This window comes from Phoenix dactylifera, chromosome 1, assembly GCF_009389715.1.
Source record: "Phoenix dactylifera cultivar Barhee BC4 chromosome 1, palm_55x_up_171113_PBpolish2nd_filt_p, whole genome shotgun sequence".
Classification (NCBI taxonomy): Eukaryota; Viridiplantae; Streptophyta; class Magnoliopsida; order Arecales; family Arecaceae; genus Phoenix; species Phoenix dactylifera.
The window spans coordinates 30,144,548-30,168,633 of NC_052392.1; the positions used below are offsets into that span (position 1 = coordinate 30,144,548).

The following is a 24,086-nucleotide window of genomic DNA, read 5'->3' on the forward strand; positions in this document are numbered from 1 at the left end:
GGGGAACACCAAATATTGAGTTTGGTTACTTTTTCTTTTCGTCATTGCTATTTGTTGTTTGAGAATACAAGCACCCATTGAATTTCCCCAAAGCATCCTGGCTCCACCCTTCAGAATGTTAAGATTAGTTTTGTTGCTTTTCCTTGCTCTACTGGTTATAGTTCTCTTCAGCATCTCATTGAGATGGAGTGCACTACATGATCAACTTCGTGAGCACGGTTGAGTATGATGACAGCAATCTATTTATTAGAGAACAATGAGTATAATTCTTATCGTAAAACTAACATTGCTACTCCTTTTTGGGGGCTCATCATGTGTAAAGCTCGTCTTAATGCAGTTTCTGCTTGTCTTCTGCAGTTTCATTCACCATTTTATGAGCAAAAGGTTTGGTGTGCAACCGTGGATGTTTGGTAGTTTGATATAATTGACTTCACCTGGTCATGTCTTGTCTGTCCTTTTCTACCGAATAGCTGAAGCTCTGGATCATGTTTGTTTAAGGTACGGATGTTTTTTTTTTTTTTTTTTTTTTTTTTTGCGCTAAAGCGGGCGATTCATACATAGTGGGTACGAATACATCCTATAGAGTCAGAATACAAAAGGTCCCGAAGTGCTCCGAGCATATCTCTCTCCCCAGCCCATAGGGTACCTTTCGAGTGGCACGCTACATACGCTGCCACCCAGTCGGCCGCCCCATTAGCCTCTCGATACACATGCATAGCTTGTAATGTAACCGCCTCCCTCGCCATCATGCAAATGTCACGAAGTAAGGGATGGGTATCACCATGACTGCTCGGGTCCCTACGGATCCAGCTGATCACCGTAGCTGAGTCACCCTCGAGAAGGATCGAGCTTGCGTGGAGCACCCGCCGCGCGTAGGACAGACCCATCCAGGCCGTGCGCAGCTCTGCCCCTAGAACCGAAGTATCAAAAATCTGACAGCCCCCTATTGCCATCGCATCAGCGCCGGGGCCCCTGACAATAAATCCAGGCCCTCCCCTCCTACCACCGTTCAAGATAGAGCCATCAAAATTGACCTTGAGGAAACTCGGGGGTAGGGGCTCCCAGGTAAAGAATACCCTATGCGGAGCTGCCGAAGCAATGTGGGGGCCCTAGGTGTCCCGAGCTATCAAAGGTCTATGAGCAGACCCTACATAGATAATCTCGTCAGCTTGGGCACAGGCCTGCTCCATCACAAACCGCTGGGGTAGCCGCCGCTCCCCAAACACCCGGGCGTTCCTGGCCAGCCATATCTGATATGTTGTACAAGACGCCATAATGGCTGATCTCCGCATCTGGGGAACACCAGCCCAATGCCGAACTACCTCTAGGAAGATAACCCTCCCACTCCAGGCGTCCCCCTGGATCTCAGTCAAACTCCAGACACCTCTCGCCCTCACGCAGTGGAATAGTACATGATCCACCGACTCGGCCACCCCGCAATCCAGACATAAGGGGGACAGGCTCATACCACGTCTACTCAAAACTGAGCATGTCAGCAACCGCTCCCAAGCCACCTTCTAGAGGAAAAGGGCAACCCTCTGGTGTAGTCCGAACCTCCACACCCAATCACAGTCTAGGCCCGACTGTAAACCCAACTGAAGAACCCGGGAAACCTCGCCGATCCCAGCACTGGCTTGACAGGTAGTGCTCCAAACTCTGACATCTGGACCTGCAGATCCCGAAAGGGGGATCGTTCGTACCCGCTCCACAAGATGCTCCCCAAACAACTGGCCCAGCCTATCACCATTCCACTCTGCCTCCCCCGGCCTGAGCAGGTCAGAGACCCGAAGTCCTGCCCCTGCCTCAACACTGATCGTCGTCGGCCATAGTCTCAGTGGAAGTGCATCCACCCATGGGTCTTCCAACACATCGATGCTCTGTCCGTCACCGATCAGCCACCTCGAATGCGCCAGAGCCATAGGCACATACCTCCCGATCTCTCGCCACATGAAAGATCTCCTCCAAGGAGCTATCACCAGCCTCTCGGGTCCCGCTCGGCCATACCTGGCAATCATGACCTGGCTCCAGTGACCATGCGGCTCCAAAACAAACTGTACCGCCCTTCGTGCCAAAAGAGCCTCGCGTCACACTGACAGTGACTGCACTCCTAGCCCACCCTCACGCAGTGGCTGACACACTCTCTCCCAGGCTAGCAGGTGTATCCCATGCCCCCATAGGAGCCCCAAAGAAAGCTCCGCATAAGCCGCTCTATCCTCTCCAACACGGACTTCGGCACCGCTGTGTGAGCCATCAGATAAATAGGCATGGAGCACAGAACTGACCTGATCAATGTCAATCTCCCCATCATAGAAAGCGACGATGCCCTCCACCCCTCTAGTCTGCTCCGCACCCTCTCCAATAAGGTAGCGCACTCTGCCACCCGTAGTCTCCTCCCTGTGATGGGGACCCCTAGGTAAACCAGGGTCCCCATCTGCTCCTGCATCCCCAAAATCATCCTGATCTCCCGTCGCACCCTCCCCTCAGTGCTGGGACTGAAGAGGATAGCAGACTTTTGTAGATTGACCCTTTGCCCGGACATGGCACAATACTCTGTCAACACTCCCTGAAGGGCTCTGGCATCCGTCGCCCCCGCTCTAGCAAGTAAGAGGCAGTCGTCTGCAAATAACAAATGAGAAATAGGTCAGGCACCCGGGGCTGGACGACAAGGCACCAGCTCCCGGTTCCCACAAGCAGCATGCAAAGAACGGGAAAGTACATCAGAGCAGATGATAAATAAGAACGGGGACAGAGGACATCCCTGGCGATGTCCTTCGCTCTCCACTACATTGGGATTAATCACCTGGTATGAGTATATTCTTGCCTATGGTGGTGCTTTAAGATCCTTGAGCAAGGCATGCTCTGAACTAAGCTTTCACACCCTATTAAGTGCAGTACTTGGAGTAAATGAGGATTTAAAGGCTGAAATCGTTTCTCTCTTAGTCTCTCGATGGATAACCAACACTGAGATGAATCAAGACACCTGTTTATCTTGTTTGAGACGGAGGGCTAGAGTTATTTGAGGTGATATGGGTGGCTGAGAAATATCAATTGATAGTAAAATGACAGTATTAACTAGCATTTAAACTTTGATTTCAATATTTAACAATTAAAAATTCATATTAAAATAGTGTTAAAAAATATTCGATATATTGCAAGGTTTGAAAAAAGCCGTTATAACAATGTTTGGTTATTTGTCTCTAAAAGAAAAAGTAATGGCCATTAAAATGGTATCGGAGGCCCTCTGTAACAACACTTTAGTTAAACAATCAAACCAAACTAATGATTGTTATTTTACATTTTCACTAATTAAAATGAGATAGTATTTTCATGCAACAATACAAACTAGTTTTTTGATTCAATAAACACCGATTAAAGCAAAACAGCTGTTCAATATTATCATTTATTTAGCCAAAAAAATGCCGTTATTTTTCCTATAATTATTAAAAAAAGGGATGTCCGATTTGTTGGCATTATTGAGGCGTTTGGTCCAAAACAGAAAGAAACAAAGAAGGAAAAGAAAAAGAAAACTTCTCTTCAGGGGTGCGCGGCTCTCATGTGGGTTGTGCGGTGCGCGTGTATACATCCTTTTTGTAATATTCTGGCGGAGTAACGTAACTCCACCCCAGCTACAGCAAGCACACGCTCCCCCTTTTTATACGTCTGGCCGCAGGCGGGTCGGGTCACTCGCTGCTCCGGCCGAAGTGGGTCGGGTCACTCGCTTCTCCGCTTTCCCTTCGATCCCATCCCGACGGATACGCCGACGAAGGCCGTGAAAACCTTAGCCAAGAGACGAACAAATAGTAAGGTCCATCCCTCCTCCGCTTTCGAATCCCGGCCTCCCATTTATTTTTTCCTTCGATGAATGCAGTCGTATTGGATTTTTAGCATCTTTGCCTTCAGTTGTTTCTCCTTTTCTGCTTATTTGGGAACGGATCGTAAGAAACAACGAGCTTGGAATTTATCTGTTGGTTAGATTTTCTTAACTATGCTTGACATGTAGTTGATTAGGAACTATCGTTGTTGATTGTTTTTTTTTCTTTTTTGAAATCTTTTCTATGTGGATACCCTAAATTCTCTATCCAGAGTTACGTAGTACCACAATTTCTATTACTTATAGCCATTGCCTTTTATGGGTTTTTGTGGGATTGTTTCTCCACCCCTAAATTTGATGTTGGAATAAAAAATTACAGTAAAAGATATTGCGTTTTTCCCATTCATAATTGTCGGCAAAACCGTATAAATCTTGATCCGGAGTTACCTGTGTCTGAAGTTTTTTAAATTAGCCCCATCACTTTTTACTGGGTTTTAGGGGATCGAATTTTTGCATCCTCAAATATGAGCGTTAAGTCGACGATCAAATTGCAAAAGATTGCAATATGGGTGAAGTCTACTATGGTATAACCATCTAATTGATATTTGAATGGCAGTCCCGCCCTCTGCTGCTTCACATAGCTAGGGTTCAGCCCTGGGCTTTTCACATTGAGAAAGACCATTGACAACTGTCAACCATGGTACTGGACATTGAGCTTGATAACTGACTCTACAAGCATGTAGATGGTTTGATGTGGCAAATGTTTTAAATAAGATTTGAAGTGATTCTTGCATTCATTGAAGTTCGACAAAAAAGATAAACAGATTTTCCATATTTCAATGTAGACAATTCTGAGAAATTGAAGTCACATTGAACTCATGTTGCTTGGCCTCCACGATGTGTAGACAAATAATGTGTTTGTTTGGACTTTGGAATAGTTGTATGCTGATTTCTTACATGGAAATAAGTCATATGATGAGTACAGAATCTGTGAGCAGCAAATACAAAATTTATTTTTCTTGAATCAAATAGAGAGGTACAAGATAGCAACTTGCCGTTCTTAAAGCACAAACAAATAAAAGAACTTATTTTTTTAAATCAAGTTGAGATGTTCAAGATAGAAACTTGCTGCGCATGGGATGCATGCTTAATAAGGGGATATGGAATCATAGAATTTTTTTCTTCTATGACAACTGGTGCCATTTTCCTGAGAAGAGCACGATGAGGTGCTTCTTTAGGCCCACGGATCATCTTCAAAATCTGTATGACCCTAGCAACCATAAAACGATCTCGTGGGTGCTGAATGAGGTTTCAAATTATGAATACTAGATTTTCATGGCAGGATGATCATGGAGGGCTTCTTATATTTGATTTTCAAGCTGCAATGACTTTTTCTCCTTGCATCAACTAGGCAAGGAGGAAGATGCACTTAATTAGAGACAAAATGAAGGATGCCAGTGCCACAGCATATAGCAAAAATTCGTTTGAAAAAATTAGGACGTTATACCCTCTATTTGTCTGGAGATGAGAAAGTATCTTTGAAGCTGATTCTTATTTGTCAACTAGAACTAGTAGCTGCACGTGCACTTCCATTAGCTGCAGAGAAAAGAGAATGATGGCTCACATGATTAGGCTAGAGATCTAAGATAAGTTTCTAGAGTATCCAGGTTCACTGATTGCATACAAATATATGAGAAACCAAGCAGGGGGGATGACTATTTTCCTGCTATTGCTAGATTCAAGTTTGGAGCCAGCACAAACAATTCCTAGGATACTACAAGGACCAACCGAAGGCTGACTGGATGATCTGACTGCATGGTGCTATAAGTGGATTGATTGGACATATCTCAAGTATGTGTCCTCAGAAGCAGGTGATGTTTGTTGAAGGAAATTCAGAATAGGCCAAGTCAGATACAAAAGTAGTTGAAGAAGTGAGAAAGGTGGCAAAAACTTTTTTACATTCATCGAGTAGCACATGCACAGAAGTAACACGTGGGATCTGATTAGCAGAAGACTAACATAGTCAAAACTCCTGTGACTTGCTAGGGATCTTATTTGCGCTGATAATTGGTGGAAGTAATGTTAGAAACTTGTATCTCCGGAACTTGTGGAAGAGCTGATTTGAACATGGGATGGAAAGAACATCGGTACCAGTTGCCCTGGCTGAAAAATTGCAATTGATCTGTTGTGAATCATCAATTATTGATGTGGTTCCATTCAATGTTTGCGATATCCACAGCCCACATCTAATCAAACCTCCCTTGGTTCTACAAAAGGAAGGTCGGATCTGATGCCTTCAACAAGACATACACCTTCCTATATTTTGACAATGCACCAAATGAAGCCAGAAGCATCACTATTAAGGTCTGCATTTAGGGATGATGAAACAGTTGCTACAGATCAGCGATTCAGGGGTTCTGAGTCCATCTAGGCTGGAGCCTGGTGACAACAACTGTGCCCAGCTCAAGGACCACATACAGTGGAAGTGACTGATTGATGTGGATTCTTGAAGAGCTATTATCATAGGCTTTCGGTTTGTATTTCTTTTTTTAGGTATGTTCAGTTTTATCACTTTTTATTTGTGTGATGATGAGATGATCAAATTATAAATTTGGAAGATTTAGAGTAGTCTATGATGTGGCAACATGAATTATTGCCTCGTAATTAGCTTAAGTAAGTTATGTGGCCCTCTTGAAGAGCCAACCAAGAAAGAAGGAAAGGAGATAAATGATGTTCCCTTTTCACTTTGGCATTTATATCACCTCATTTCCCCTTCTTTCCCCGTAACCCTACGTGTTAGCTACTTAAGGGATTCTTAAAAAACTGAAGCTCTTATTATTTTTTTGTTTAATTTGAGGCTCTGTGTGGGACTAATGTTTCAAGTTTAAATGAATTTAGGGTTTTCTCTTCTCTTCTTGAAGCTCTTATGCTTCTTCTCCATCACCCCCTTTCAAATATTTATATGTGGCTCAACTATAGCCCGTCTCTTTCACATGTACAGTTATCCTTCTATAATGTAGCTATTGTTGTTTATAAGAGAAAATCCAGATCAGACCTGTTCTGGATCTATTTCTGCACTTAAAAGTCTTTCCTGCAGCCTCAACAGTAATTGGCTACATCAGAATCTCACCATGTGTCAACTTTATAATCATGCAAGCTTGGAGATGTTCTTTATGTAGGCTGCAGTTTTTTTTTTTTAAAAAAAATTAAGATTAGGGGGGCTAATCCTCACCTTTTCCTTCCTTGTTCCCACTGCACCCCTGAAGAGCAACTCTAACTAGAATTAAACCCTCAACCTCTTGCCCAAGTGGCAAGAGGTGGTACCATGCAAGCTAAAGTGAGGGTCGTAAGATCCACGCTGAGCTTTGTTGAAAAATCCTTTATGCTGTAGTCAATTGTTGGATTTCAAGGATTATAGTAGATAAATTTCTTTGTGATATCTGAAGTTTATTCTAAATTCAATTAACCCATTTATTTCAGAAAATTTAAATTGTAATGTGGTGGCTGAGTGTCATAATTTATATTTTTTGCAAGGAACAAGTACCATGAGTGCCATTAATCATTGCGTGTTAGAATTCTATGCTTGTTTGCACTCATGCAAGCCTCATGCAAAATGGAACATTCCCTTTCATGTTGCCACTTGTAGCACTTTACACATTGTCTATGTACCATCCTGGAGTGAAGCTTATAGTGCACTCTGTTGCACTGCCTGACAAAGTGTGGCTGCAGTTTTGTCTTATAGCTTGATGTGGAAAGGTCATAATCTGCCCTTGTTGAGGACTCAGTATGAGTGTGTTGTTGCATTAGCTTCTTCATACTTGGATCTAGGCATGACTTGGGTGTGTTAACTTGATGTCCATTTACTGAAATGAATTGTACAGATGAAGCATTAGGGAGGGCTTTGGGAGTGTGGCAGACAACTCGGTTGCACATATTGCATCGATGCCCATATGGTGCATTGGTGCTCGTCATGTGAATCTTTGTTCGGGTTCTCATGTATTGTTGCACGACTATGACATGCAAGTACTAGTGTTAGTCTTAAATATTGTTTTTTGCCTGCCTAGGGCAGCATGTATAGTGGCCATGACCTGTATAAGCGATATTGAATGGTTATGAACTTATAAGTGGATTGTGGTTCCTACATGTTCAAATAACTTGAGTGGGCACTAGCATGTGAACCGAGCTGCATATGGGTTCTTTCACAATCTAGCTCATGATATGGCTGCGATTTAAATTGGGCTGAAAAAGGATTGGATATGGATTAGATATCAGTATAATCTAGATGTTTCTGTTTTTATTTAACGAATACAGATATGACTATGGATGCTAAGTGGATGTTAGAATTCATGTCCATATTTATTTAAACAGATATATATACAAATTGGATATTGACATTAGAAATAAATCAGATAGTTAGACTTTATGAACAATGAAATCAAAGATGTCACTACATAGAAGGTAAAATAAGTTTCACTTATTTCACTTTGGAGATCATGAGAGCTATATAAGACTAAATTGGATTGCAAACAGAATTGGTTATTCAGATACAGATTGGATAGTTTCTATCCATGTCCATATCCGATTTTATTTGGCAGATTGGAAACCTCTAATCACAGTCTAGTTACAAATTGTTGATGAGATAGCTTCTTGCAAGTGTTTTGGTATTTATTTGGATAATGGACAATCCAAAGTTTCAAACTATTTTAATCCCTGTTGCAAAATCAATCTATGATAGTTATGTCATCCTCCATCCTCCTATCTCCTTTTTAGAGTTAGGCCCACTAAATTTATATGTTAAAAATTGTTAAAAAAGATGGATATAATGCAAGATAACAAAATTACCATCTGAACCTGAACAAATTAGAAACCAGCATGCTGGCGGAAAGCTTAAGTGATTTTAATATGCTATCCAGAAGTATAGAATGAGTTTTAGAAGCTGTTCTCATTTATCAAGATATAAACGGTAGGACTGCATCATCTTAATGCTGAAGTATTACTTGTCATAATAGGATACACTGAAAGTGAAGGCCAACTCAGTTAAGATGTAGCTTACATGCAAAGATAGATGAATGGGTGACTAGACCGGATCAACTCAAATTATATCAGCATACAATATGAAATTTTATATGAGTTAATTGCAAGATTATCTACCAGTTTCAATACTAAAATCTCCATGGGCAAGTATGAATCACAGGTGTGGCTGTAACTTGGAATGTATGGACAATAATTTACCCCTCAATGATGGAAATTGTCTTCCTCAAATGCACATTTCGGTTCACCATGACAGGACATATAATTAATATGTTTTCTATGTAAAGGTACCATTCAGAAAGCAGACATCCGGTTTTTTAGTTAGTATGCAATCTATGTTCTAAAAGACTACCTAAGCAAATATATAGTTGGTTCAGCTCCTTTTTGATCTCTTCAACTCTAGTATCAGCTGTGTCTGGTCAGAAGAAAACTTTAACATGGAATCCTTTATACCAGCTTATATATCAGGACAATTGCTATATATGGATGCAATGAGAACGTAAAGTACCACTATATGGATAACTTTGACTGAGTAGACACTTTCTATGGAACAATCCACCTCCTTATGCATGGGATTTCATGACTGCAAAAAGAATAAAACTTGTATAAGAATATATGATCTTCTGGAAATAAATATTTCAACAACTTCTCTTGAAAGATGCCAATAAATTGATTGCAGAAAATGAGTGTTCTAGAATTTCCGAGGCACTGAAACCACCTTTAATGACTTCTATTTTTTTAATTCTCGTCATGATTCTTAAAAAAGGGGGGGGGGGGGGGGGAAAGGAAACACAGAGAATGACAGAACCTATATAAGTGATATTTGATTCTGAATACTTAAAATTTCTGCCAACACAATAGCCATCAGGCTGCAATTATGCTTTTAAAATACTTGACCATAGTTTCTTTGACTGTGTTCCCAACAAAACTTGGCCAAGAAATTCTCCATAGGTACGCAAAGCAGTGATCACGGTATAAATTGGATCTGGTGCGCATGGTAGTGGAGAGATGACAGACAAGTCCTATCTGCCAGCAATTTACGTCCCTTAATTTGCAGAACTATGAAGCCTGAAGTCCCTGAACAGCAAAGATATCTGATCTTTTCTACTTTTTTGAACTTAGAATGATTCAAGACTTTTTTTGAATAGGTTGATATTATGAATGAAACTAAAGACAATATAAACTTTTCTGGTGCAATTTTAGGGAATGCTAAACAAATACACTCTTTTAAATACATTCATGTAATTATTTGCCATCTGCCATCTAATTTTTTCTCTATGATTATTTATAGTAAAAAATATGTGGCTCACAGTGTCCAATCTCTCGAAAGGTCACATTATTAAACTCCTCATGTGTGAGGATTGTAATTTTATTCACCAAGGGCCTTTTTGGCAAAATCTTGCTGAATCCGATAAGATAGGTGGGGAGAGAGCAAGGGGGCAGAGAGGAAGGTAGGGAATAAGAGAAGGGAGAGGGATAGAGTGGGGTTTTGTGGCCCAGTCCCTGCATTCCTTCTGCAGTGATCAGGCCCTATGACTGTGCTCCAGCTTCAGCTCCCTCCCTCCCTTTCCTGGCACTCTCACCAGTGAATCCTACCAGGATCCGATAGGATTCACTTACACAGGCCCTAAAATTTGGTAAAAGAATACAAGTTAAGATCTTGTTCTGAATGCTGACTCAGAACTTCAAAATAATAAAGTAGGTAATGAACCAATGACAAGTCACTGGGTCTCAAGAGGCAAGCAATTAAACAAGCCCACTCCAGTTGATGAATGCAGACTTGCTTGAAGGAAGATCAAGATGTTCAATGTAGACATATGAGGAAGCGCTGAAAATTGTGGTATCAATTTTAAAGCAGTAGTACTTGAAAGAGTGATTATTGAAGGATATGCTGCAGATCTTTGATCACCAAACCCACAACAGGCTAGGATCTGCAGTTGTTTTGAAGATTGTGTTATCGACTTAAAGCAGCAGTACCTGAAAGAATGATTATTGAGAGACATGCTGCAGGTCTTTGATCACCAAGCGCATAGAAGGCTTGAATCTGCAATTGTTTCAGATCAGAAATTCTGGATCTGTACCTGAATTATTTTCACATTTTTTAGGATATATTGAATCTGATCTAACAACCTGCACCTCAGGCCCCTTGGTTTGAAAATAGTCAACAAAAAATGATGGATAGAAGATGGGAAAGATGAACAATGAAAGAAAAGAAATGTTAATACATTTCTTTGTCAAGTTTGAAATATCATGGTTAAGGTAAACTTCTAAAATTATGGATTCAGGGTTTCTCGAATGGGAGATATTCTCTTCATCAAAAATTTGACATCCGAACCCACCTTGTAATTGCCTCTTACTCTATTTTTTGTGTCCTGTTCTCCTCTTAGTGTATTATAGAGGCCCTTTGCTGGTTACCTTTACATATATAGGTCATTCAGACTTCAACTCCAATAATCAATATTTGATTTAAACTTAGTTTCAACGAGTTAATGATTTTAATCTAACTTTTGGACTAAATTCGCAATTAAAGAAAGTAAAAAAGAAAGGCAGTTACACCCCTCATTCTGTCAAAACACTTTCAAGCTATTATGATCCTATCAAATCTAGGTTATTTACTTTATCTAACAAATATAAAGATGCATTGTATTTAGGCTCCATAAGTGATCTATGACATCAGTGAAAGAAAAGCTTGGATTTGTAATTACAAGCCTAAAATTATTGATGTTCTTATATTGGAAGATAGGATTAGTACTCAAAATTAAAATTTAAACCTAAGGACTTATCTCATTGTAAGTTACTAATGATGCTACCAACATACGTTGTACCGGCCTGAACCGGACGGTACGAGGTGCACTGTACCGTACTATCTGGTATGAATGGCGTATCGACACTCGATATACCAAAAAAATTTCATACCGTACCGTACCGTACCATATCAATACTATGCTAGTGTGGCACCGGTATGGGGTTCGGTACCGAAATAGCGAACCTTGGACTTTACACCATAAAAGATTCATCAACTATACACATCTTATCCATAGATGATACTTTGACATGCAATCAGCTATTGATCATCGATATCTACCGATGGAGATTGAGAAAAGTTTTCTCATGATTGAATGGTTGTTTGATAATTTGCTACATCTCATTTCGTGAACCACTCAATCCAATGCTCAACAAGATTGATCAAAAGCCCCTTCAAATTAAATGAATGGGGCATAGATATGTGATCGATCAAGATTTATAAGATTTTAGTTTGCAGTTTATTCAGATTTTTATGGAAACGTTTCTATGTTGAATTGAGACTATGATTTGTGGGAATGTTCATGTTTTGAGGTTGATTTCTCAAGCCTCAACTTTGAAATTAGTCTACCAGAATTGATGGGTTGAGGAATGCATCACACCTTGAGACTTGAAGTTAGATGTTGCTCAAGCTGACTACTGTAATTAATCAAACATGTTTATGAACGTGGCAGAACATTAATCCTTTCTTTGAAAATCATAGGATTTTATAGAGCACAACTTTTTGTCATAAAACGAGAGCATAACAAAAGATGGATTATAACTCATAAAGTCTCCGCTTACAAAGTTAAGTATTGCCTTTTATACATAATACGATGCCTCTAGGATATAATCCACAAAAGATAGCTAGTGTGGTTCATTTCTACAATCACTAGATCCATTAATCAACTTCAATACATTAAGTAAGCTACACAGGACTTCTGCCAAAAGAATTCAAGTTTCATTAAAAACAAATGACCTTTAAAAATTGAATGACCACTGGAAAGTTCTACCGAAGGTTCCGTGAAATAATTCTATATTGAAATTCCAAAATCAAAGCCATTAATAATATATGATAAAAGATTCAAAGTTTATAAGTTCTGAAAATGGTTCAAATAATTCACATAAAATATTCGTTCAAAAGTTGAGGTGATGGTTGTTGAAACAATTCAATAATACCAAAATATTGAAATCAAAATCATGAGGAAGAAGACATTGTAAAATGACTAATATCTATGTAACAAAAGCTCTGATATTTTGCATAGTTTTTGCATTTTCTTAAAAATACCCGGGAGGTCATATATATCCTCTATTATAAATCTAATAAAACCATTTGCATCCTTGTTGCTTACGTAGATGAGTTTACTTATATCTTTGAGGCCAACTAATGCCAACTAGCTAGAGATGCACTTATAATCTTTTTATAGTTCTAGTGAGGTCACTCATATACCACCTAGTTACCGGTTCATATATCTCTCAAATAGGTTTTAGGTAGAGATTATATGAAAATTCATATATGCCATTAGAAAGGTTGCAATAAGAAAAACCACTTAAATAGAGATAGATTGAGAACAATATGAAATAAGAATAAAATTTTGAGTTTTTTAAAATCTAAATGAAAAAATCATTTCAAATTATAGGGTCTAAAAATCCCCAAAAATTAATACACAAGAATCCTTATACGAAAATGTAGCCAATTGTGGGGTTGAAAATTGCAGAGTAAACACTAAGTTTTGGAAAAAAAAATAATTAGTTTAAAACTTGAAGAACATTTAGAAAGGACTAAACATTGGGATCTTTTTAACAAATTATAGGTTTTAAATAGTAGTGTTCTAGGTTTTAAAATAACACCGAAGTTTGGAATTTACTTCTACTAAGAACCAAAATGAAATGTAAATTTATAAAATACATGGTAAAGTTCAAGGTTAGCCGAACAGGTATCGGGACCGATACTGGTCGGCTACCCGTTTGGTACAAGATGAAATAAAGGAGGGGGGATGCGTGAACCGGTTCCAACTGGTGCGAACCAAGCGGTTCCAACCAGTTCTGCTACGAACTGCCTAGTTCAGGGTGGTTCAGGGTAGTTCTGTAGGATTTCTTAGAAAATATGGCCAAACTATCTCAGTTCCGGTATGGGGTGAAACAGGCGGTTTGGCCCGGTTTTGCATACCATGGTGAAGTTACTTACAAAAGGAAACTATAGTTTTTTAGAAGGATTACTTTTAAATGTCTTAAACTTTAAACTGATTAATTAGGAAGCGTCATCACATATACATAATACGAATATGACATGATATAAATATGTTAATACGACAAATCTTGAAAATGTAAAATATGATATGATCAACATCAAGGAATGTGAAACCGTCCCAAACCAAACAGTTCCGTCCGTTTTGAGCCGTACTGTTGGCTTACCGGTACGGTTTTGGCTTTGAAAACGGTTTCCAGCCAGAGCTGGAGAAGAAGAGAAAGAGAGTGAGCGGAGGGAGGAGCGGCCGTCCTGTGGCCTCCACCGTCCCCCCGCGGCTCTCTGCAGGTGTCCGCAGTTGGTCCTCCCTCCTCCGATCGCTCTCTCCTTCTCTTCTCCTTCTCTGGCTAGTTTTTTCTCTCAGTACGGGCTCGACATGGCCCGTATCGACTTGTGCTGCCGGACAACCGGTACAGTGCTTGGTGCCGGCACAGTAGACTTTGATCAACATACGATAATGGATATTTTTTATTTATATATAACATTCACAAAGCATGGTAAGCCATCAAAATAACAGTAGTTCATACTTCATAAATTAACATCAATTCCACAAGTTCATCATCTGGCTATTATTCAAATCCATGGACCACTATTCACAATTCGTATATTAATATTGACATCACGACCTCCAAAATTGACTATCTACCTTTAAAAATTTTAGTGTTCGTAAAAAAGGAAAAAAAAAAGACTAAATGCTTCCCTTGTCCCTGGATTTACCCTAGAAGTATCTTGACTTCTTGAGTCTATCTAGGAGGTATTTGGAGATCTTTTTTAATTTTGAAAAATAAGATTTTTAAGAATTAGACATGTATCTGAAGTATCCTTCAAGTATTGGTGTTCGATACATATTCGATAGAGATATGACGTGATTTCAAGTGTCCATGCTTCCTAGGTGACTAGGCGTTAAAAATTAAAAAGCAAATCTTAAAATCTAACAGCGTGGAATCAAGGTTTACTGTCTTGGTACCGGACTCTGTATTGGCGCCACACTAGCATTGTGTTATACCGTCTTCTTGGTATACCGAGTGTCGATACGCTACTTACACCGAGTATCGGTACCGAACCGGTACGCATGGTATGCCCTGTACCACCCGATTCGGGCCAGTACGGCGAACCATGTATGGAACAATCATTTATAGTACGATGAAAATGAAAAGCTTCCTATCTTCTTTTTGTTCTGTAAGACCTACCTGCTTTTTCCTTTTTTATTCCCTTTGCTTACAAGCAATGCCTAATAATCATTGGTATCTAAGCATCTCATTTGCTTTTTATTCTCTTCTTCTTGTCTCCTATCAGTAAGGTCTATCCACTCTTGCTTACTAGCATTGCCTGATATTTATAGGAATCAGGTAAGTTTTCTGTGTAGGCCAGTTTTAATTCTCCAAAACTATGAAAGTTGCTTGATAGATTTGTTGGGACCTTGGACTTAGTAGGCAGGCTAATAAACATAGAGAAACGGGCTAGAACATAGACCCAAAATGCCAAGTAGATGAAATAGTGAGTAAGTGTGTTTCATTTCTCTATCGTTATAGAAAATAACACAAAGCACAACTCTTCCAAGCCAAACAATTGTCATGCCTCTATGAAGTCGTCTTTCACCTATGCTGGCGACCATCTATCTGATCAAGCTCGATCAGGAGATGATGTCCTTAGTTACAGTGGAGTCTCAGTTGACATACCTTAGATAGGGTTCTTTTTATTTCCATTTACTTAAAATATTAAATGTAAATACCAAGTTATGCGTCCATTTGGGTTCAATAAGCATGCTTAAAGATTCAAATTCCTAGAGAGTAAAAAAATTGATTTTCTAGATCTAATGCAGATTCTAGTTTTTTGTGGTTAGGTAAAATGTTGACTTTTAAATGCTATTATATCCAACACTCTACAACCCATAATTTTTGTAAGAAAAGTCAAATATTTTAGTCTCCAAAGATTTCATCGAATATGAGCCTAATTAGAAAATAGTGCTTTAACATAGTGATTCATTATCAATTTTGCACCCATTTTTCTAAGCATAGATTGGGATGTGTCAAATGGAAAAGTGAAAGCAAGGATTCAAGGTTTGGGCACTAGTAGTCATGGTGGTTGCTAGTCAGCACATATATGCACTATGACATGCCCTTGGCATGGCACAGCATGTCTGGCACCAATTGACATGCAACAACATATGTTGGCTGACATGGACTGCCTTGCCTGACCCCTAAATCATTGGGTCAAAGGTCTTAAGGACAAAAGCTTCTTATTTTTCCAATGAGGTTGTATTATCTTGTGGATGACCTTAATCTATATGCTAAACTAAACTTAAGGATAAGAAGGTTTAGACTAAAGATAGCTACATGCCTCACTCTATCAAGGCATTTTCAAACTCTGATAATTTGGTCAAACTGTCAAACTGTCAAAGTATGTTTCTTCGGTGCATTTATCACATCTGATAATTTGATTGGATTAAGGCACTTGAGAAAATTATATAAGACATGGCTAAAACAAATGCTTGAATCAAAATAAAATTATAAACCGAAGAAAGAACCATATGTGACCAAATAGCTTGTTGATGAAGCCAAGGTTGTGAAAAAGACTAGATTGGGCTAGTCGATGGACCCTTGTATAGCCTGGGCAGGTGGTAGGTGATTATGCGGCTGCTTGTCGAGGAAGAAGGCCATGAGGCTCTAAAGAGTACGTGATATGTTTATATTAGTGAATATGATTTTAACTAAACTTTTTCTTGTCATATATGAAACATCAAATCGTTTTTTCATATTAACCTAGTCCATGTATCATCAAATTTCGAAAATGCTAGCAAAACATTGATTGAACAAATTGATAACATGATTCACATTGATAGTAAGATTAACATTGCTCAATATAGACACATAATGTTATAAGTTATAATTACCATGCAAGACAAAATGGAGGATGGTACCACATACCAATGGCCAACACAAAATGAACATGGATTGTAGCCATGATTTCAGAAAGACATAGCCATACTAGTTAGCAAAACACATGCCACAAAATAGGATACAACAAAACAACACAAAATAAAACAAAAAGGTCCAAAATATATAAGTATATAATCAAAACCAAGCTTTCCAAATTGCTGGCTGCATCGCCTGCTGGCAAAAAAAAAAAGGGCCAACAAAAATTATAGTCAGATAGTCTAGCAGGCAGCTAGTATGCAGGAAAGGAAGATTAAGAAGCGGTGACTAGTAGGCAATGTTATTAGTGAACTTGCAGGAAAGGGTATCAATTGACCAAGGAAAAAAAAACAGAGGCAAAATATAGGCAAAGACCCCTGCTAATATAATAAGATAACAAACAATATATTTGATGGGCAGTCGTGCAACAGCACAAGGAGGATCTAGTAGAAAAAGACAGGGGATAAAAAAGCAAAGAATAAAAAGGGGATGGAAAGAAAGGGCACTGGGAGTTGCAGGAAGGAAAAGAATAGGATGCAGAAGAAAAAAGAAAAGAAGGGAAAACATATAATAGGCAGTTACAATTGGTGACTACCATCATTGCCTTTGCCACTTGCTGGTGATCTCCCTCTGGTAATTGCATGGGCTAGCGGCATGCTTTTCTACCTATGTTGGTGTTTGGAGTGGGGAGACAGAGCCAGTAGACAAACAAACCAACAAAGGACATGCATAGTGAGTGTAGTTAGGAAGTGGGTGGGCAGTTCTAAGTAGCTTGGACTTAGGTGGGTGGCCAATTAATGCGTCCAGGCAAGCCTTGTGTACCAATGCTAGTTACTGTACCATTATCTTACTAGTACAACTTGGTATGTTGGGTACAATATCTATAGCTCTTGTTTCAACACGGGACTAGGAGATCCTTTTCTTGCTATGGTCGGTATGGTACTGTTAGCATGCACATGTATGGAGCGGTATAGACTGGTATGGTTGCTTATGCTACATACCAATATAGCTAGTTACGGCATCTCGACATCTATAGCAATGTTGGTTTCGCATCAGAATGGAATGGTACGGTACTGGTCATATTGTTTTATCCTGTCCCTTGGATCCTCTTCGTATTTAAGTCTTGTCTCCTCTCCAAGCTAAGTGGCCAGATTTAGTCAAATCTAATAACCACCACGACAATTGGTCGTGTTCAGTCCCAAAAGAGCCCATGTTGGAATGTTCTTGGTCCATGTGGGTTATGTGATGGGTCCATTGTAATATTATTTGTATCAACTAAAGATCACACCCAAAAAGGCTAACCAAACGGTATTGTTTGGTTTCTTGGCCCTATACCCAGCACACAACTCATGCGGGACTAAACAAATGCTCGCACGGGTCCTCATATATTACCTACATAAATCCTCACATACTTTCTCCATTTAAGCCCTAGCATTGACATCAGGCTAAGAATCCAAATCTAGTCAAATATATAATTATGAACACTGTGATCGGCCTACGGTGAATTCCAAAAGTGCCCAAGCTAAAATGTCCTCTTGTCCTTATTGGCCATAGTTGGGTATGCTCTAATTTTATTTGTAATTATTCGGGACCTCTCCCATAAAGGTTTGCCTAAAGATATCATTTAAGTACCACCTACGTATCTAAGTTTTCCTCATCGCACAATCAATGTGGGATTAAAAACACGCTTGCACAGGTGCTCACATGCTCCCTCGTTGCTTGCACATGTCCTTTCAAAAACTACAATAACTACCATCTAGAATTCATGTTCCAATCATTTTTGAACCTATTTTTCCCCTCATGGAGCATGAAGAACTAATGCTTTCTAAAGTTGTATTTGTACTTGACGCTTTGAGTGATATTTTCACCTCCTTGTACACCTTTTCTTACCATTATCTTCTTTCTTCTGCCTTCTATTTTTCTTTCTACCTCCCTTTCGAGCCATCCATTTTTGAAAAACCTAGGGCCTATTTGGCATCGCTTTTATTTCTTTTTTTTAGTTTTAAAACAAAAACACAAAAACAGGGATAAAAAACACGTTTGGTGTTTTTTTTCTATTTTCTATTTTTCTAAATCATTTTTATTATTTCTAGAAAAATAAAAATAAGAAAATCTTTCAATATTCTCGAAAATAAAAAATTCATGCTGTTTTTACTATTACCAGCACCACTGGTACAACCACCACATCTATTGATCACTGCTGTTGCCTCCACGACCATTGTCATTGTTGCCGCCACACTACCACCTCCATTGTTGTTGCTGTATCAACCACCACTATTGCCTCTTGCACTGCTTTTGCTACATCACCACCATTGTTGCCACCTCCACCACATTGTTGCTACTATTGTCGTTGCCTCTACAACCACCATCATCTTTGCCACACTACCACCACCCCCACCACAAAACCAACACCACCAAATATGCACCTTCACTGCCCCTATCATTGCTGCCTTTATTGTAGCACTATTACCCCTCACCATGGTCTCCACCATCATTGCCACTGGCTCGGCTGCCATGATTTCCACTGCCGCCATGTTTATGTTTTAAAAATAATTGATGATACCAAACATATTTATGTTTTTAAAGATTTAGAAAAAAACAGGAGCAAAATTCCTATATTTTATTTTTGAAAATAGAAAAATGAAAATTATGCCAAACAAAACCCTAATTTGGAAATCCTTCAATCTTAATCCATGGTAGAAACATTTGTAGGCAATATTAATAATCAAAGAGTATTTTTTTTATACTTTCTATATGTTGTTGGACTTACCCTATAACATTATCTTAAAGTCACCAACTTTAGGTCATTGCATGAAGGAAAGGCAAAAAAAAAAAAAGAAATCGAAGGAAGCTTCAGCAATGATCCTTTGATTTCATTTTCAGGAAATAGAATTTAAATTTGGTAGAGGCACCTATAACCCACCTTTTTAAATTTTGACTTTGTTACCTTTAAAAGTGAGAACTTGCTTTATCAAAATAATTGAATAAGACTTAAACCTTAAATGAACAACCTATTCTCTAACAGCTTTGTCGACCAGGTGTCAAGCCTTACTTTATTGAAGTGACAATCAAATAGAATTGTTGAGAAAGCATGCATGATGTTTGGCTTCCAAACTTTGCTTTCATCATGATAGTTCACAAGCATAAATTACGAAGATCACATAGAAGTGCCATTGGAACAAAAATTTCTTCAGACATTTTAACTTTGTAATGCATCCTTATTATTGTAATAATCCCTTGCTTCACACAAAGGTTCTTAATAAGTAGGACTATGCTTGAGAATTGAGATACTCAAGGATTATCACATGGGATATAACAGGGAATGACATGTTAATTTGATATCAATATTTCATGGTTGCCCATCATCCCACCATACTAAGTGGATTGTTAGGGACTCTAAAAATGACTTTATAAGACAATCTTTATTCCTAGTTCCCACTATTGCTGATTTATTATTTATCATTTTGGGAGTTTTAAAGACTAAGAGAACAATCTTATACTTGGTTATCAAGGGGGATTCAGCGAAGGTGCCCGGCTGCATCCACAGTCAGATAGTGTTTGGTGTTGCCCACCCGCTTCTGCTTGCTATCTAGAGGAGTATGAGAGAGTGTGTTTCCTAGGTGGCCAGACATGTCTACTGTGAAGCGGACAGTGCTGCGGACTGGTCGCCTCCTTTGTGACAGAGCACTCTGGAGGGATTTTTTGGACCAACCTTCAGCTGTTCCGACCATGTTGTGCTTTATTTTGTTTTCTGACTTTATTGGATGTATTCATACTAGGCACGTATGACCCATCCGTCTTAAAAAAAAAAAGACTAAGAGAAAAAAAATAAAGCCAAGGGTTGAAATATTGATAGAGAGGATGTTAACAACTTTCCCTGAGAATGGTACATGCCAATCCATACTGTATTGACTCTTGGGATGGTGGTGCATATCAGTACCATACTGGCATTCAAATTTTAGTTTTTTTTGTTTTCTCTTTTGTTTTCAATTTTTTGGGGTTTTGATATGTAATATGGATATTTAGTGAATATATATATATATCAAGGTCCGCTGTACCGGTACCGGTCGGCGTACCGGTGGCCGGCCGGACCGGTACGGTACCGGTCCGGTCCGGTCCCGTACCGGCCGGTACGCGGTGGTTTCAAAAACCACAGCGCGCGGCGCTGTGGTTCTTAAAAAAAAAAATCGTACCGGTGCGAACCGGCCGGTTCGCACCGGTACGAGGCCGGTACCGGCCGGTTCGGATAAAAAACCGGGAAATACCGGTTTTTTATCCGTTCCGGTACCGGTCCACGGCCGGACCGGTACGTACCGGCCGGTACGGCATTCCATGATATATATATATATATATATATTTATGTGCAATTTGGATATTGATTGAATTGAAGTTCATCTGGTTGCCTACTATATTGATCTAATTGGCATTTGTTATCTTGTAGCATAATCAGCCATGAGAGTGAACTGCCTCTAGCATAAGGAATAAATTTTGTCCCTTGGTCCTTATAATTCTTGGTCAAAATTTATAACTATTTGGATAGATGGTTGCAAAGTCTAGGAGGTTTGTGGTTGGGAACTTCAAGAACTAATATTTGATTTATTTAGAGATTTTTGGTCAAATGTATTACAAGTTATCTATTAGGATCAACATTAATTTTCACTGGATTTCCATAGTTTTGTGGCTAAATATTTTTAGCTTGTTTCTTTTCAATATTGACTTGGATAATTCTAATTGTAGTATGATTTTATATATGGTTTATTACCTATGGTTTTATGTTTCACAATTGACTCTAGGTCAGCCCCAATGGTCCTCCACCTTCTTTTAAAACAATTGTTGTCCTGATTGTGATGGGCTTGGTACTGGCCGAGTTGCCCTTGGTATCGGCTTGTACCGGTCAATCTTGATCGAGATAGCTGGTTTGTGTTGTTCTTGTTCTTTAAAAAATTGCTATCTTGATCAAGTTGGGCTTTGTACTGATTCTATTGGCCTTGCACTATTCATTACTAATTGAGATGACAGGTACATCCTAATTTTTGCTTGTTTCGGCGACTTGACACATCCTAGTGCCATTCACATTGGAATAGTATTATTCCATGTTATTGTTCTGTTTCAATGATATTTAGATCAGTCAACAAAGCCATGCAGAATGAACACTTTGCTAGAATTAACATACCATTCAGTTTCCTTTCAAATTTGTAGAATTTGATGACCAAAATTCAGAGCATTATTGGAAACTCGATTTTGGTTTTCATGCGTTGGGGCTTTCTAAGTTTTAGTTTTACTAGATTTGACCCTAGTTTTATAATTTCATTATAAAAAAGAAAATGCAGAAAATGAAAATAATGGTGAATTATGTATAAAAGTTCCTCTTACTTTTCCATTTGCAAAATCGGGTATAATTTTTTTTTAAGTTTATTCCATATTTAGCCTCTCCTAGACCAAATTGCCCCGGCATATAACTAACAATATATTTCCCCGACATGGTGCCCAAAATAAGGTTTAGCTCTATGCAATGTGTGTGTGTGTTGGGGGTGGGGGCATCAGGGAAAGGAGTGGGGTGGTTGTTGGGAAAGATAGGGTGGGGCTCATAGTCAAGAATGGCATCCTATATGGTGGTGGGGTAGAGGGAGGTGGGGTTTTTGATGATGTGAGATACCAAGGAAGAGGGTATGGTCGGTGGTCCAAGAGTAGATGTAGTCAAAGACAAGGTAGTTGGGGGTGGTGCGCCATCCTTAGTCTTGGTGGAGGAACTGTGCATTGATTTTGGAGGACATATTGGTCTGGCCTTTGGCTCTTTATAATGGAATTAAAGAGGCAATTATGAGATCAACACTAAAAGGTAAGTATCCATGTAGAGATAATTGTGTATCAGGAACACATATTCCATACTAGTTAAGTATGCTCTAGAGCAAGGTTGGCAGAACCGTCCCGAATCGGACAGTTCCGGCCGACTCGAGCCGTACCGATGGCTCATTGGTATGGTTCCGGCAATGGAAACAAGACTTGTTATCGGAGCTGGAGGAGAAGAAAAGAGAGAGCGAGTGAAAAAGGGAGAGGGAGAGGTGGCGGAGGGCTGGGGGGGGGCAAAGGCCACGGCAACGAAACAGGGGTACCGGCTGCGGCCTCGCCTGCCGCGGCCACCCCCCCTGGCTTGACAATTGGATTTAGTGCGGCAGAAACATAAGTGCGTATATGTAGCATATACCAAATATTGAGTGTGTATTGAAGTGTCAAAACATAATCTATGAAAAATAAATCAAGTGTTGACAAATGTTTTGAGTGTATGAAATCAAATTATGTATCCCCAAGAAACAAGTCCATAGGACCAGTCTCTTGGTAGGTGAATGACGGGTGTAACAGAAAGATACACCTTGGAAAGATTATGTGCATCATTATATGCTAGGTACTTGTCTTTTATTAAAAGATGTATAACAGTGCAAATGGTATGTCCTCCAATACTCACATCACCTCATGTCTTCTTCATCCCCACCCAGCCCATGGAAACATGCACCCCCTTGTTGATATCCTCCGCCTCTTTGTTGGATGTGATTTGCACTTCACTTATCATCACCCTTGCCCTAATGGCCCCCTTCACCTCACCCTCTCCCACTGCCTTATTCACCTCTCTCTCCCATCAGTTGTGGTTGGCCTTCCCTTGAGTTATGAGAACATTGCTCCTTCAATTGGTCCCCTCCCACCAATTCAATGCCTTCACCGATGCTGTTGCCCTCCTTCGCAACCCTCTTGCTACCCTTTGTGCCCACTGCCTCGACTGCCTCATCTTTAATATCTATGCCTTGAGTGACAACCTCGCCCCCTCCTTTGGCATCGCACTCCTCATTTTTAACCCCACCTGCCTCTTGCTTGTATCTGGGATGCATTCCTCGTCTACAAGTTCCACCATGACTTCCTTGATGATAACGCCGCTCCTTTCCCTAGCAGCCTTCCACATTGGATCGAGCTAAACCGATTTTGGGCATTGTATATGTTTTGGGAACCAGATCGGGTAAATACGATGTTACTTTTATACAAAGGTAGTTTGGTTTAGGGGGAGGCTAAATGTGGACTAAATAACAAAAAAATCATACCAAATTTTCCAAAATCAAGAGCAAGTCGATTTCTTATGCAAAATTTAGAAAAGTATAAGAGAAAATACCAAAAGGCAAAATAAAGATATCACATAATTTTAAGATCTATTTTTTTTTTTTGAAATTTGGTTTCATTCTTTTGACAGTCTCAAATTGATAACCTAGAAATGAAAAATTTATATAATCTTTAAAAAACCAATAAAAATTCTAAA

General features: G+C 39.4%; 1 protein-coding gene across 3 annotated transcripts in view; it reads left to right on the plus strand.

Moving 5' to 3' along the window:
- Window positions 1-3,662: 3,662 nt before the first annotated feature.
- The window catches only part of LOC103719542, a 45,594-nt gene continuing 25,170 nt past the window's right edge, over window positions 3,663-24,086 (plus strand). The window contains exon 1 of one of the 3 annotated variants that reach the window (XM_008808834.3): window positions 3,663-3,805. The gene's annotated coding sequence lies outside the window, so the exon portion shown is untranslated. The remainder of the gene's footprint in view (window positions 3,806-24,086) is intronic. The other 2 variants (XM_008808833.3, XM_008808835.3) reach the window with 2 other exon arrangements.